At 41.4% G+C, this 14,383-nt stretch overlaps 1 protein-coding gene across 2 annotated transcripts in view; it reads left to right on the forward strand.

Annotated features, from left to right (window-relative positions):
- Positions 1–14,383, forward strand: part of PUDP (pseudouridine 5'-phosphatase) — a 617,886-nt gene that overhangs the window by 528,515 nt on the left and 74,988 nt on the right. For both annotated transcript variants that reach the window (XR_006782650.2, XR_006782651.2), the window contains exon 9: positions 9,049–9,199. The gene's annotated coding sequence lies outside the window, so the exon portion shown is untranslated. The remainder of the gene's footprint in view (positions 1–9,048; positions 9,200–14,383) is intronic.

Genomic DNA, 14,383 nt, shown 5'->3' on the forward strand with positions numbered 1-14,383 from the left:
AATACAAGTTCACTCTTCATCTCTCATAGTAACCCTCAAGGAATTTTTATTTGGAATTAATAAAAAATTTCAAAGTAGAATTATTAAAATTTGAATTTCCAGTAACAAGTCTCTATTTAAAACTGTTTAGAGGGTACCTGGCTGGCTTATTCGGAAGAGCATGCAACTTTTGATCTTGGGGTCATGAGTTCGAGTGCCACATTGGGTGTAGAGATAACTTAAATAAGTAATCAGCTGGTGGACCGTGGTCTAAGTGCAGGTTTTGGCCAGCACTTTGTTGATTTTATTTACCATCTAGGAAGGTTGCAGGTGAGGGTAATTCTTGACATCTTAATGAACAGATGGCACTTTCCCATGTAGAAGATCTTAAAATGTGCATTCAGAATGGTGGCAAGAAAGTTCCAGATCAACCGGCTTTATGCCGTAGGGAACGCTTTGTGTGTCCTGAGGCACACGCTGCAATGCATTGGATGGAAACACGAAAAAAAATTTTGGTCTCAAAAGAAATGTTTTTAATCTGCGTGGAAACCATGTTGTGCTCGATTCTGATCAGTGTGAATGTCAGATCTTGGGACACTGAGGAAGGGGTGATTTTAAATGCGTATTGTTGGGGCGCCTGGGTGGCTCAGTGGGTTTAGCATCCAACTCTTTTTTTTTTTTTAATGATTTTATTTATTTATTCTACAGAGATAGAGACAGCCAGCGAGAGAGGGAACACAAGCAGGGGGAGTGGGAGAGGAAGAAGCAGGCTCATAGCAGAAGAACCTGATGTGGGGCTCGATCCCATAACACCAGGATCACGCCCTGAGCCGAAGGCAGACGCTTAACCGCTATGCCACCCAGGCGCCCCTAACATCCAACTCTTGATCTCAGCTCAGCTCTTGATCTCAGGGTCGTGAGTTCAAGCCCTGCATTGGGCTCCATGCTGGAGGCCACAATGAATGGATGGATGAATGAATGAATGAATGAATGCCTGTTGATTCAGGAGCTACTCGAAGAGATTCTAAGGCGGTGTGACTACATGGAAAGTCACAGTGAAGACTCACGGTGCATTTCATAAACTCAAACATACAAGGATGGCTGGCGTTTCAGTCACTTCCAGAAGATGCCCATGTCTGTCGAGGTGTCAGTTCAAACCCAGTGCCTTGACTGCATGTCCCCTCCCTGAGAATTTAGGTATAGAACCGTCACAGCTTGCAAAACACTGTAGGTGCTTTCTTATTTCATCATCCCCGAACCCTAGACAATAGTTCTCATCTTACAGGTGTGGAACCTGAGGATGGGGAATGTGACACACCTTATCCCAGTTCCCACAGCTGGTAGATGCCAGTCTAATGACTCATTAGCTTTCTCCGCTAGAACAACCATTGCCTTCTGGCTGAGTTGCGTTTGTGAATGTTCTTCATACTCCCTCGTGCATCCTGCACAGAGCACTGACACAGGCATCTGGCCCCCTTGACTCAGGGAAGAGTGTGTTATCCTTTGCTTAGAGACATGTGCTTGGACAATCTCGTGGAGGAGCAGGAATGACTCCCAGTTCTCCATCACCCTACCTCCTTGACCTTCTAACAGGATAGGAAGGCTCTCCTTGACTCACGCCAAATGATGTCAAGAGCGCGTCAAAATTCAGCCATGTGAAAGGGATGTTCTGCGGTCTGCTGCCCTAGAAAATCTGCTTGGGAAGGTAAGAGTCTCAGCAACTCCCTGTCCATCCATCTCACAGATATTTGTTCAATAACCACTATGCTCCCAACACAAGTCACTCAGTACAGAAGTTCTGTGCGTGTCCTCACGTGCCTGCCAGTCTAATGAGGAAAGCAGTCATAAATAGGCTCTTAGTAAATGGTATTATTTCAGATCTGGAAAGCATAGCCCAGGATGCTGAGGGGGAAAAAAGGGAGGGAACAAAATGCCTTTATCAACAAATTCTACTGAATTCAAAAAATCCAAGTACAACTGAGTAGTTTATGAGTTATTAAAGTCTGTATCGTCAATTTTAGGAGCCATTACATAATGGGCGGGGTTGCTATTTATTCAATAAATATAGATATTTAATATAGATATTAATTAGTAGATATTAATATTTAATGTAGATATTAAATCCTTTGCAGGGAGTTCATCTGTCTCTTAGATTCAGAAATTTCTTTTCCCCTTTTGAGCTATAACGTGACTGCATCAACTTTCCATGCAAATAGAATAAGTCTACCAACTTCAGTCTTAAATACTCAAGTGGGTTTAAGCGGGGCTAACCACAGAATTTGTAAGTTCAGACCTATGAATGAAAGCAGGTAGCTTCATGAACCCTCTTTAAACATGTCAAATTTCAACAAAAACTCCTAAGAAAAGTCTTCACAGCACAGAATGAAAAGAGTTTGCTCATGCAAGTTATAAACGACCGAGGGGGGAAAAGTATAAGACTGTGACGTGTCCCCCAGGTTACGAAATATTTCAAGGTAGGTGCTTGTGATAGCGTTCTTTATGAAGGCAAAATTTTCACTGCCACATCTTCTGAATGAAAAGACACCCACATCTGTATTTAGACTCTCAGCCTCTTTTCTACAATGTGAAAATTATACCATCACGTAGAAACGGAAATCTCAATTTATATCCTATGTTAGTAGAAACTTTATGTTGATACATCTAGGAAATGCCTAATACAAGTAACGTCTCAAAAGGATTACTACAGGGGCGCCTGGGTGGCACAGCGGTTAAGCGTCTGCCTTCTGCTCAGGGCGTGATCCTGGCGTTCTGGGATCGAGTCCCACATCAGGCTCCTCCACTGTGAGCCTGCTTCTTCCTCTCCCACTCCCCCTGCTTGTGTTCCCTCTCTCACTGGCTGTCTCTATCTCTATCGAATGAATAAATGAAATCTTTAAAAAAAAAAAAAACAAAAGGATTACTACAGATCGAGAACATTTTTGAGATCATATTATGGCAACTTGTGTTTTTGTTTTTTTTAACAGCTTGACTGGGGCATAATAATATACAAACCTCTGCTTCAAACAATGAGCACCTGATATTAGAACACTCAGGGCAATGCATATTTCCCAAATATTGTCAAGTATGAACAAGAAACTGTGTGCTTTAATTATATTCTTCCACATATAACTCGTACACACCACCTCAAATACACTAAACAATATGCATCTTCAGTGCGTTCAAATGAAGGGTGAAAAACTGGAGATTTATAGAATGATTTGAGAATCTTTACACTCAACCACTTCAGTAATATGCAATCCGAATTATGTTCTCCAGAAAATAGAATGCTAAATTCCAGGCATATTCCATGATAGGCGATCATTTGGTGCAAAATAAGTTTGCTTTCCTCGTATGGGAAGCCTTTGAGCCTTGCTGGCTGGTTTCAACTTATAGAAAAATCATGAATAAGTTGTGCATCTCACTTTCTCATATTCATGTGTCAGTAAAAAGCATTAAAACAAAAAAAACAGAAACGCACTCCTGATTCTCCACTTAACCACAAGCATTGGGTGAGCCCGTTCTTTGGGAAACAAAGGGAAAATGGTTTAAAATCCACGTTCTCCTAGAAAGGGTAATTTTTAGTGCAATTATGAAGGGAAGTGATTCAGGTTTTCTGTACGGTTGAGAGTGTACGAAGGTGAGTCCCAGGTGAGCAGAAGCAATGCGCATTGTCCATGCCCTCCCACACCTCGCACGATCATTCCAGACTTTCTCTTTGGGTTCTCGGGAACACAGAAACAAACTGATGTTCCTTAACCTGCCTTCATAGGGGTTGTGGATAGAAACAGAGTTCTTGTCAGCAGTGCCCTGCAGGGGGCTGAAAGGGCTTCACTGTCCCTCCCACCCATGCACACGCCTTGCCCAGTCACGTGGGCGACGTTCATCTCCACCAATAATTTCTGAATGACAGCCTGCTGTTTCACACAGAAGGGCTCTGTTGAGAATCAATCTTGCGGATTTTTCAGAATGAGATGTTTCCATTCCATAATTTCAAGCTTGGCCAGCTCTGAGCATTATTCTGTCAGGTAAATAGGAGCCCGAGGAAGGAACACATGTGGACTCATTATAGGCGAAGGGACGTGAGAAGGATTTTCTTGTTCGGCGTTTATCCAGCGGGATTTATAGTTGATCCAATAATTGCTTTAATAGCAGTGCACGATTCGGAGCACATCTTCAAACATCCCTGTACCTTTGATCATTCCCTGGAATGCGGCACTTAAAAATGACCTGAGTTGTAATCACAAGGGCTGACAACGTGAGCAAAGGCAACGCTGGAGACTTGTGTGATCACGAGTTAACAAGCAACGGGTTGGTACCCCTGTGAATATTGGGATGGTAGATTCTAGCTTTAAGTGAAATTTAAGATCGGTTTGAAGGGCAGTTTTTTACAGAGTACATTTTTTTTTTAAGATTTTATTTATGTATTTGACACAGAGAGACACAGCGAGAGAGGGAACACCAGCGGGGGGAGTGGGAGAGGGAGAAGCAGGCTTCCCGCGGAGCAGGGAGCCCAATGTGGGGCTCAATCCCAGGACCCTGGGATCATGACCTGAGCCGAAGGCAGATGCTTGACGACTGAGCCACCCAGGCGTCCCTATGGAGTACATTTTTAAGAACAGCTACACAAGTGGATGAGGGAATATTATCAGAGCCCATTAATGTTCTTGGCAACTGCCTCCAATTGCTTTGTATGGTTGAAAAAGTCACTGTGTTTCGTTCAAATCTTTGCAGATAATTTTCAGAGCACCTTTGGGAACTCTTAACTGTCTTCAGACCAGCATTCCTGATGTGTTCTTCAGATTACTGTTCCTCAAGTATTAGTGGGTATTGTTATGGGTGGGCTGGATTGTGACCCCCCCTCCAATTCATATGTGGACTTTCTAACTCCAACAACCTTGCTAGGACGTAGGACCTTTGAAGAGGGGATTAATCGAGGTCCGTAGGGTGGACTCTAATGCAATATGACTCATGTCCTTATGAGAAGAAGAGATTAGAACACAGACAGGCACAGAGGGATGACCATGTGAGGACACAGAGACAAGATGGTGTCTACACGCCAAGGAGAGGGGCTTCGAGACGAACCAGCCTCTGTCATGCCTGGATCTCAGACTCCCAGCCTCCAGGATTAAATTGTGAGAAATGAACATTGTTGAAGCGTCCCCAATCTGTGTCCTTTGTTACAGCAACCCTAGCAAACTAATATTACAGAAGAAAGCAATCCCCATTGCCACGAAAGGTTGGGAAGACAGAGGGAAATGCAAACGCAAGTTCTTCAGGTTAGCATTTTGAACAGCCTTGTGTCTTGTGACTCTCCAAGAAAAATGATCATGTGCAGTGTTTTCCAAACGTCTCTGGCCATAGAGTCTCTGAACTCTGGTAACTCTGAGAAACCGTTGTTCTGATAAATAATCCTTTTTGGAAACATTGCCCTGCACCAAGGTGCTCTGATTAATAGAAATAGCCATTCATCCCCAAATACCCCCTGTTTGCATATCACATTTTCCCAGCATCCCACTTAGTTTTGCTGTGTGCGGTTATCAACCAGGAAGATTCCTCTGAAAAGAGGTCCAGTCCTGATTTCTCTTCCAAGACACACCGTCCGACATAAATGAAAAAAAACATTGCCCGTAAGCAAAACATAAAAGAGCAACACCTCATATGGCAATAGTGGTTTCAAGGTTACCATGCTTTAATACATCTTCCTCCATCCCAAAAGTTCTATGAAAGAAAGAACTTTCTCTCTTTTCTTTCCTTCTTTCTCTCCTTCCTCTCTTCCTTCGGTCTTTCGACAGAGAAAGAGATGAGCCATAAATGAAATAATGTTGGGCAGCTTATTGGAGTATTTAAGACCGTGACTTTGGGGTCCGTTCCAGCTGCCTAGAACACTCTGCCTAGGAAAACCCATTAACCCATCTGAATCTCAATTTCATCTACTCAGTGAGAGAAAATACAGGACACGGTTGTGCGTCTCAGGGTGAAACTGAGAATTCAAGGAGCTGATAAGAGTAAGCAAGGAACAAAGAGCCCGGTGAAACAAATACTCATGAAGCCCTAGGTATTGTCTCTATCAAGTTTCTCTCAGCCCACAAAGGCATGATTCCGATGGCTCCGCAATGCTGTCCTCTCATATTCCAGCTCCTCTGCTTTTCCACCGCACGTAACTCACTTTTTTCAGACTGGCAAATAGGGACGGATGGCCCAGAGCTTATTCAGAGCTAAGTGATCTGATGAAAGTACTATTTTCATCCTATAAAGAAAGATCAGCTCATCAGAATTCACATGAGCAAAGCTGTAGGACTAACCTCCACATTTAAGAAGAAACTTAGAACTTCAAGAACATATCGCCCCAAAATAGTGATGCCCACCAGCGTGTCAGAGACACCAGCGAAATGGATCAAAGGGGTCTTACTGAAAATTACCTACACACCAGAGAAAGCACGGTTGACATTCAACATAAAGTCGAGTCCCCAGTTTGGCTTTATGACCCTCAAAATCTATCCTCCAAATAGAGGACAATGCTTACCTTTGTTTTGTTGTGTTTCATAGTGAGTTTGGGGCATGTGTTTGGGTCTTTGATACGAGTTTCTTCCGTCTTGCATCTGTACAGCTTGGGTTCCTTTTCATGGTTCAGTGTTTATCATTAAAGATGATAACGGCCGTTTAGACACCAGTGAGCACTTCCAACACTCAGATATTATTCAGTGGTGCACAGGTGAGCATTACACACATGCTTCTCTTTGCCGGATTTAAACTTAAGGCCTTTCATGAGGTCATTTTCCAGGTCAAATATATATATATATATATATTTGTTTTCTTGTATTTGTGTTTTCATTTCAACTTATTTTGAAATAATCATAAATTCACACACAGTTGCACAAAAGAGTAGAGAGAGATTTTGTGTACCTTGCATTCATTTTTTCCAAATGTAACTGCTGCTTTTTTTTAAAATTTCAATTCAGTTAATTGGGGCACCTGGGTGGCTCAGTCAGTTGAATGTCTGCCTTCAGCTCAGGTCATGATCTCAGGGTGCTGGGATCGAGTCCTGTGTCAGGCTGCCTGCTCAGTGGGGAGCTTGCTTCTCCTTCTGCCTCTGCCTCTCCCCTGCTTGTGTGCTCTCTCTCTCTCAAATAAATAAATAAAATCTTTAAAAAATAAATACAATTAATTAACATATAGTATATTATTAGTTTCATAGGTAGAGTTTAGGAATTCATCAGTTGCATATAATACCCAGTGCTCATTACATTAAAGTGCCCTCCTTAATGCCCGTCACCCGGTTACCCCATCCCCCCAATGTTCATAGCAGCAATGTCCACAGTAGCCAAACTATGGAAAGAGCTCAGATGTCCATTGACAAATGAATGCATAAAGAAGATATAGTGTGTGTATATGTGTATATGTATAACACACACTGGAATATTACTCAGCCATCAAAAAGGATGAAATTTTACCATTTGTAACAATGTGGATGAAACTAGAGGGTGTTATACTAATGAAATAAGTCAATCAGAGAAAAATAGTTATTGTATTATTTCACTCATTTGTGGAATTTAAGAAACAGAACAGATGAACATAGGGGAAGGAAAGAAAAAATAAAATAAGATGAAAACGGAGGGAGGCAGACCATAAGAGGAGACTGTCTAACTCTAGGAAACGAACTGAGGGTTGCTGGACGGAAGGTGGGTGGCTTTTTCTTGCTATTTTTTACACACTTAGTCATTTAAAGACAGCAACGGGGAACACATTACACATTGTTAATAACATCTTCCATTTATGGTGAAATTAGTACTGCCCCTGTAGGAGCCCCTAAATGCCGGCTTAAAGTATCTGTTTGTTCCACAATATGAAAGAGCTGATGAAAGATGAGATTTGGAAAGTAAATTTTACTTGACGTGATTCAAAACACCTACGTTTGACAAAAATGTATAAAATTTGTTAACCTTTGCAAAGTGTTTTCAGTTTTGATGGTTTTATTTCCTTGGTTTATAGTTTATTGCCTTTGCCTACAATAGAAAGGATTATTTTTCAGTTTCTGGACAGCAGAGATTCTGTATCTAGCCAGAATAATTTCCTGTACTTTATGTTGACTTTATTGTATTCTTCACTGTTTAAGGAACGAAAAAGAACAAAGGTTTCCGTTTCCTTCCTTGTTAAAGAACTAATATTCTTTATAAACGTGTTACCTCCTTTTTGTATTATTTTAAAATGTTTTATCAACACTAACTGTGGTCTTTTTCAAATGTGATTTATTGAACATCTACAATTGGTTAGATTTGGGTTTTAGAATTTGATGTCTTGTTTCCCTTAAAAATCGGAAGATTCGGCCACAGAAGACCCATGTTTTCGCAGGCAAACCGGGTGGGGTGCTCTGTGATTCCAAATCAAACAGACGCAGAGATTGGTCAGATTTTCAGCAAGAAGTATGCGAGTTTCTGTGTGACCGCTAATCTCACGCAGAGAGCTGAGCCCTAGCTAGATTCCCCAGCTCCCGGTCCTGTTCTTTCCCTGCTAGAAGTCTGGGGCTGTGCATATGCTTGTCCCATTGACCTTCTCCCACCCTGCTTAGTTTTTTAAAACATTTTTTAAATTTAAATTCAATTAATTCATATATAATGTATTATAATTTTCAGAGGCAGACATCAGTAATTCATCAGCTGCATATCACACCCAGTGCTCATTCCATCAGGTGCCCTCTTCATGCCCGTCATCCAGTCACCCCATGTCCCCACCCACCTCCCCTCCAGCAGCCCTCAGACTTACTCTTCCCATATTCTTCATGTCAGTTTTTCTCTCTGACCTCAGTGGGATTTACATAGGAGACTCTTATTCAAGGTTACTCTGACGTAATTCAGAACCAAAGGCACGTGGTTATATGTGTGAGAAGTAGAAGGACATATCAAAACTGTTGATTGCACAGCAAAGAAAACGATCTTGTGCGATGGACAGAAATCGGGAAGAGTGAAGGGAAATCACTGAAGATTTTCTGATGCTCCCTTTCGGTATGAGACCAGATCTGTGTGTGGGCATTTGTCAGGGCTCAGGTGGCTATGTGTTCTCTTGACTCCATAGGTCATCGACTCTTCAGACCTGCTCAGTAACAAAAAGGGTGTCCCAGCCCCCAGTTGGACTACAAATATAGAGGATGACTCTACAGAAGTTCCCTAAAGGAGTCATGAGGACCAGTGGAGGTGGGCTGGAGGACCACTGACCCGCCTCAACGGTAAGCCAGTATCGATGAAATTGGCATGGTTTGGGTATGGACCAAGATAGAACGTTTGTCATCTTGTGGGATGTGGGTGCCTGGTTTTCATGTTCCAGGATGGGCTCGCGTTCTTTCGTGATGAAAATGACGTTGCAAAGGTCAACCTTAAGTTTCCCTGGGTCACTGTGTCTTCATCTGTCATAGGTGTGTAAACAGCCGACTCGTTCAGAGCCTTCCTGAGTGTAGCCTATTTGAAATAGCTCTGGATCCCCTTTTCCGTTCCTATGCGGGAGGAGCTCATGCTCCTCACCTGAAATCAGCAAAACTCTAGCGCCCCGTGTTGATAGGACACTCTGCTGTTGCATTTCCTTCCTTTTGCTATATAAGTATCCAACCTCACGGAACTGTGCACCTGACCTAGGTCCGACCTCTGTGCTGTTTAGCAGGGAAGCAATTGTGGGGGTGGAGTTCTCTCTCTATATATATGATATAACATATATAATTATACTGTAAATATAATATGCAATTATATAATATATAGACATAATATATGCTATAGATAAATATATAATATATAAAACACATACAGATTGCTCTTCATTCAACCTTTGCTCTTATTCATAGTCCTCCTCTTGTGACCTTAGATGGTCAGGTCAGACTAAACACATTCATCTCCTTCTTACCACATTGAACCTCTTTTGAGACTTAGCTCGGTGTTCTTAACGGCCCGTAGCATGTTCCTTTTGGTACTCAATTTGGCAAAATGCTGAGGCTCTTTGAGCTTCAGTGTAAAGACATCATTTCTTATTTCTCTTGACAGATAATCTTAGTACGTGTAATGTGTAATTCAGTTGGGCATGAGGGGAAAAAGTGTCCATATTCTCAAAATAGAAATAGACTACTATCGACCCTAAATAAAGAAGAAAGGCATAAAGTACAGTTTTTTTTTCCGTGACGCGGATGCTTATATTTTAATTGAAAAATTTAATCTGTTTTTAGATTACCCGAGGGAATTCCAAGAAGCTTAGCTACTTTAAATAACAATAATTTTATAAAATGCTCCGAAGTATTTATCAATACACAATAGTAGTAATCAATCTTTCTAACCTTTTGTTAAGTTACTTAGATTTCGGGTATTTAATTGATGGATATGATAAGTGAAATGCTATTTTACGTGCTCTTCAATGAATGAACATAGGAGCGAGATGTAGCCCTAAGTCCATAATTACATCCACTTATTTTTTTCTAATTTACTTTCAGAACTCAACATTTTGTATTATATAAGAAGTCTATTTTGATCCATTCTTCTTCTTCCTCTTTTTTTTTTTTTTGCTGCTGACAGGAAACTCGATTTCAACCTTTTAATTTAGCTATTTTTTATAAATCTGGACTGGGGGGACTTACTATGTTTAATAACTATTTCTAGAAAGAACATGTACGACTCCCCTGGGTTCTTTTTCTGAACACTAAGTAAATATCAATAACAGCAAATCTCGTAATCATACGTAAATCCCATTACTGGAATTCAAATTACTTTGTGAATTTTGGAGAAAAGTGAAGGATCATATTTTCTAAAATAATCCACTTTATTATATCTGTGGATTAATTTTTCAGTCAATGCACATTTCTTAACTGCCGTTTTCCTCTTATAAAATATCTTAAATTGACTTAAGTAAAAATATAGAGAGAAAATTCTGAAAAGCAGTTAATCTCAGTATAACATATCATATGTACTTATTTATGCCCTTTTATTCCCCATATATTTTCCAAGAGGACTTTGCTACCTTTGGGCTTTTGCTAATAACTGTGGTCATTAATTTCATCTCAGGGTAGATATATTGTGGTAGGAGCCTACTTCTCCAGAATTTACTCTGTTCTGCATCACAGTTTAAGATCAAGTGTGGGCATATCTGATTCCACATCAGTGGTGTTGTATGCACATTTCTTAGAGTCCAGTTGTGTGTCTTCTTGAAATGTGTGTCGACCCTGTTACTAGAACCTTTTTTACTTGTATGACCTACATGATAACATGGACCTCGGTCCCTACCACGTAATTATTGACCTTCCTGAATTCAGTGAATTCATGTGGAATTCCTGAATTCATGTAGAATTCCTGGAAAGATCATTCTGACAAGGGATATAGTTGCTCTTGTATTGAACACATGTTAAGAGGCTCCCTGGTGATGGACAATCAAACTTGACTTTACACCTAATGAAAAACTACACAGCCCATGTTAAAGGAATGGATGAATGTGAGTCATGGAAGTACGTTTCAAACCATTAGGGGTGGTAGCACTTTAAATTTGGGGCTAAGTTGGCAAGACTGATGGCAATCAATGCTGTATCTTTTTTCTTCAATATTTCACATAATCTCCCTGATAGTTTACCTGGAAATCTAATTATATTTTCTCGGATGTAAGAAAGGAAAAGCCACACTCACAATGACATGATAGAAAGCATTTGTGATAGATGGTTGAGGACTGTGGGTTACGTGGGGTGGGCGTGGGTAGGCAAAAGGGTAAAAACTATGGAAAGAGGCCATCTTCTGTAAAGTATGGCACAAGAGGGACACCGAGATTTCTGACAGCTTCCGTATTAATTCTGTTTATTGGTATTTTTATAAATGATCCACCCCGGCATGTCCAGCTCAAGGGGAACATCAGTAGCAGCCTATTAGTAAGGTGCAACTCTTTACAGGGAGGTTACGCATCATGCGTTTTGGCATATTATGTGACAGGCTTGGAGGGCCAGTCGGAGCAAAACGGAGCTGCTGAGATATTTGCATCTTTGTGAATCACTCCTTCACAGCTGAGGTTTTGCTGCAAATATTGATGCTTCAAATGTTTTCCCTTCTGCTGAAGGGCACGTTTCGCTGCAAATCGTCAAGGTGGATTGATAGAATGGCAAATGTGCAAAGGGGGAGAAGTCTAGCTCCCCAGTGACGGTGGCTGTGGAAAGCGTGGTTCTGCCTGTGGCTCTTTGGGAAGAATACCACTGAGATTGAGCAATAAGAATGAGAGGAGAGAATAGTTGTGTATCTTCCTTCCCTGGTGCTCAAGAAGCGTACATCTGTAGTGTGTGAGGTAGGGATTCAACATGGCTGGGGCTGGAGCCAAGCAGAAACAGAGACCATAGCCCCTAAAGCAGCTAAAGAATATATTTAAATTTCTGGATGGATTAACATTTCTACTCACACACCAGTTCTCAGATATGCTTCGAGTTGCACTGAAGATCTGAGTGACATAAGACCCAGAACATGACATACTGGTTTAATATAGCAGCATGATGATATCTGAGTCATGAACACTATCGTCTTTCTGAGAAACAAAATAATGAGTCAAAACTCACATGATATTTAAGAGAATGACTCCTAGGCGGGCGGGTGTCAACTCTGTAGAAATAAGGACATAATTGATCATTGAGTGTGTTTATGGAATAAAGCAGTGTGGGTCAGAGAATGGAAAAATTTTCAAATAACTGGGTTTAAAAGATAGGGAATCATTTTGGGGGGTTGTACACTAGATAAATGCTTTCAGGCAAGTTTATCTCAGGGTGGCAGTGACCCCCAACTGGTTGCTTAGGGAAAGTAACTAAGAATCCATGCAAATGAAGACCGTCTCCACAGCAGGAGAAATGAATCTGCCCACCAGGATAAAGACACAAGAGTTCAAAAGACAATTCTTTTACATCCTCACCTTGAACTTGGCATTTGATGGCTTAATTTGTGGCTTATTTCCAAAACCCTCAAAACAGTTGCCAGACATGAGGTTTGTAAGATAAATCCCGTATCACGGAACCAAGCATAAAAGAATAAAACATATATACAGAAAGATTTGCTGTGTCTGACTGATCAGCACCCACTTCATGTGCTCAACACAGTGAGACATAGCTTCAAATGCAGAGTTACGATAGCATGCCTGCCATCGAGCAAGACAGAAAAAAAAAAACGTGGGACAAAAGCATCTAACAGTAGAACCTTTTATTTGTCAATGTGATAACGTTTTCTTGACTCAGTATGTTCCACCCATAAAATGAAAGAACGTGGAGCACCTGGGTGGCTTAGTCTGTTAAGCACCCAACTCTTTGTTTTGACTCAGGTCATGATCCTGGGGTCCTGGGATTGAGCCCTGCATCGGGCTCCATGTTCGGTGTGGAGTCTGCTTGAGATTCTTTCTTCCTCTCTCTCTCCCACTCATGCTGTCTGTCTCTAAAATAAATCTTTGAAAGAAAGGAAGGAAGAAAGAAAAAGAAAGAAAAAAAGAAAGAAAAGAAAGGGAGAGAGAGAAAGCAAGCAAGCAGATCACTTGTAAGATCCTTTCCAGCTCTGAAATTCTGTGGTCATGAAGGGCCATATGCGTGATACGATTATAGTAAGAGCTCAGAAGGGGAGGAAGTAAGGGGAGCTGGCCCAGTTACAGATGGTTTCCATAGTCGGAGGGTTTGGGGCTCAACCTCTATGCCACAGGGCACGCAGGTGGACAAAATGAAAATGGTGAGGGTGATTCTACAGGTGAGAATATTAGCAGAGGTTGAGGGAAGGACCGTTGATTGGTGAGACCATAGGACAGTCTCAGTTTAACACAGAGAGTTCATTGAGAGGCACAAGGTCTAGAAGCAAATGTGTGAGCAAGACTCAAGATGGCCTTGAGGGACCTGCCAACAGGTTGCTTTTAGGTACGTAGCAACAGCAAGAAAGTAATGCAACCTATGGAGTAATTGGAAAAGACCCCATACGTGGAGCATTGCAGAAAAGAGGGACATGCGGAGATGTTACTTTATATGTGATTTTTTCAAACTATTAGCTTTAAGGCAGCCACTAGTCCTAACTAGGAGAGAAGGTGGGATTCCTTATATAGACAGACAGCGTGAGGAATGTAGAGATGTATCTAGAAGGTAGAGGAGTATTTTTGGAAGAGGGGGAGTGTATAAGCATTTAGTAGAAGCACCATGTGTAATGCCTACATGTATTAGCAGCAGCGGTATGGGTTCAGAAAGACATTACAGGAAAGGAACCAAGAAAACAAGGGGAAATATTTCTGCCCCAGAAACCACAAGAACGTGATAGGAAGACGGACGAGGTTTGGCCAAGTGGAGCGAACAGAAGAACAAAGACAAGACGTGCATTCCCGTGAGGGGCCCTCCTCGCCTGGAAATGCCGATATAATGAGAAAAAAAAAACACGCGCATGTGCTCAAAAGGGAC

The sequence above is a fragment of the Ursus americanus genome, chromosome X, assembly GCF_024610735.1.
Source record: "Ursus americanus isolate L20-20 chromosome X, mUrsAme1.1.p, whole genome shotgun sequence".
NCBI classification, from domain to species: Eukaryota; Metazoa; Chordata; class Mammalia; order Carnivora; family Ursidae; genus Ursus; species Ursus americanus.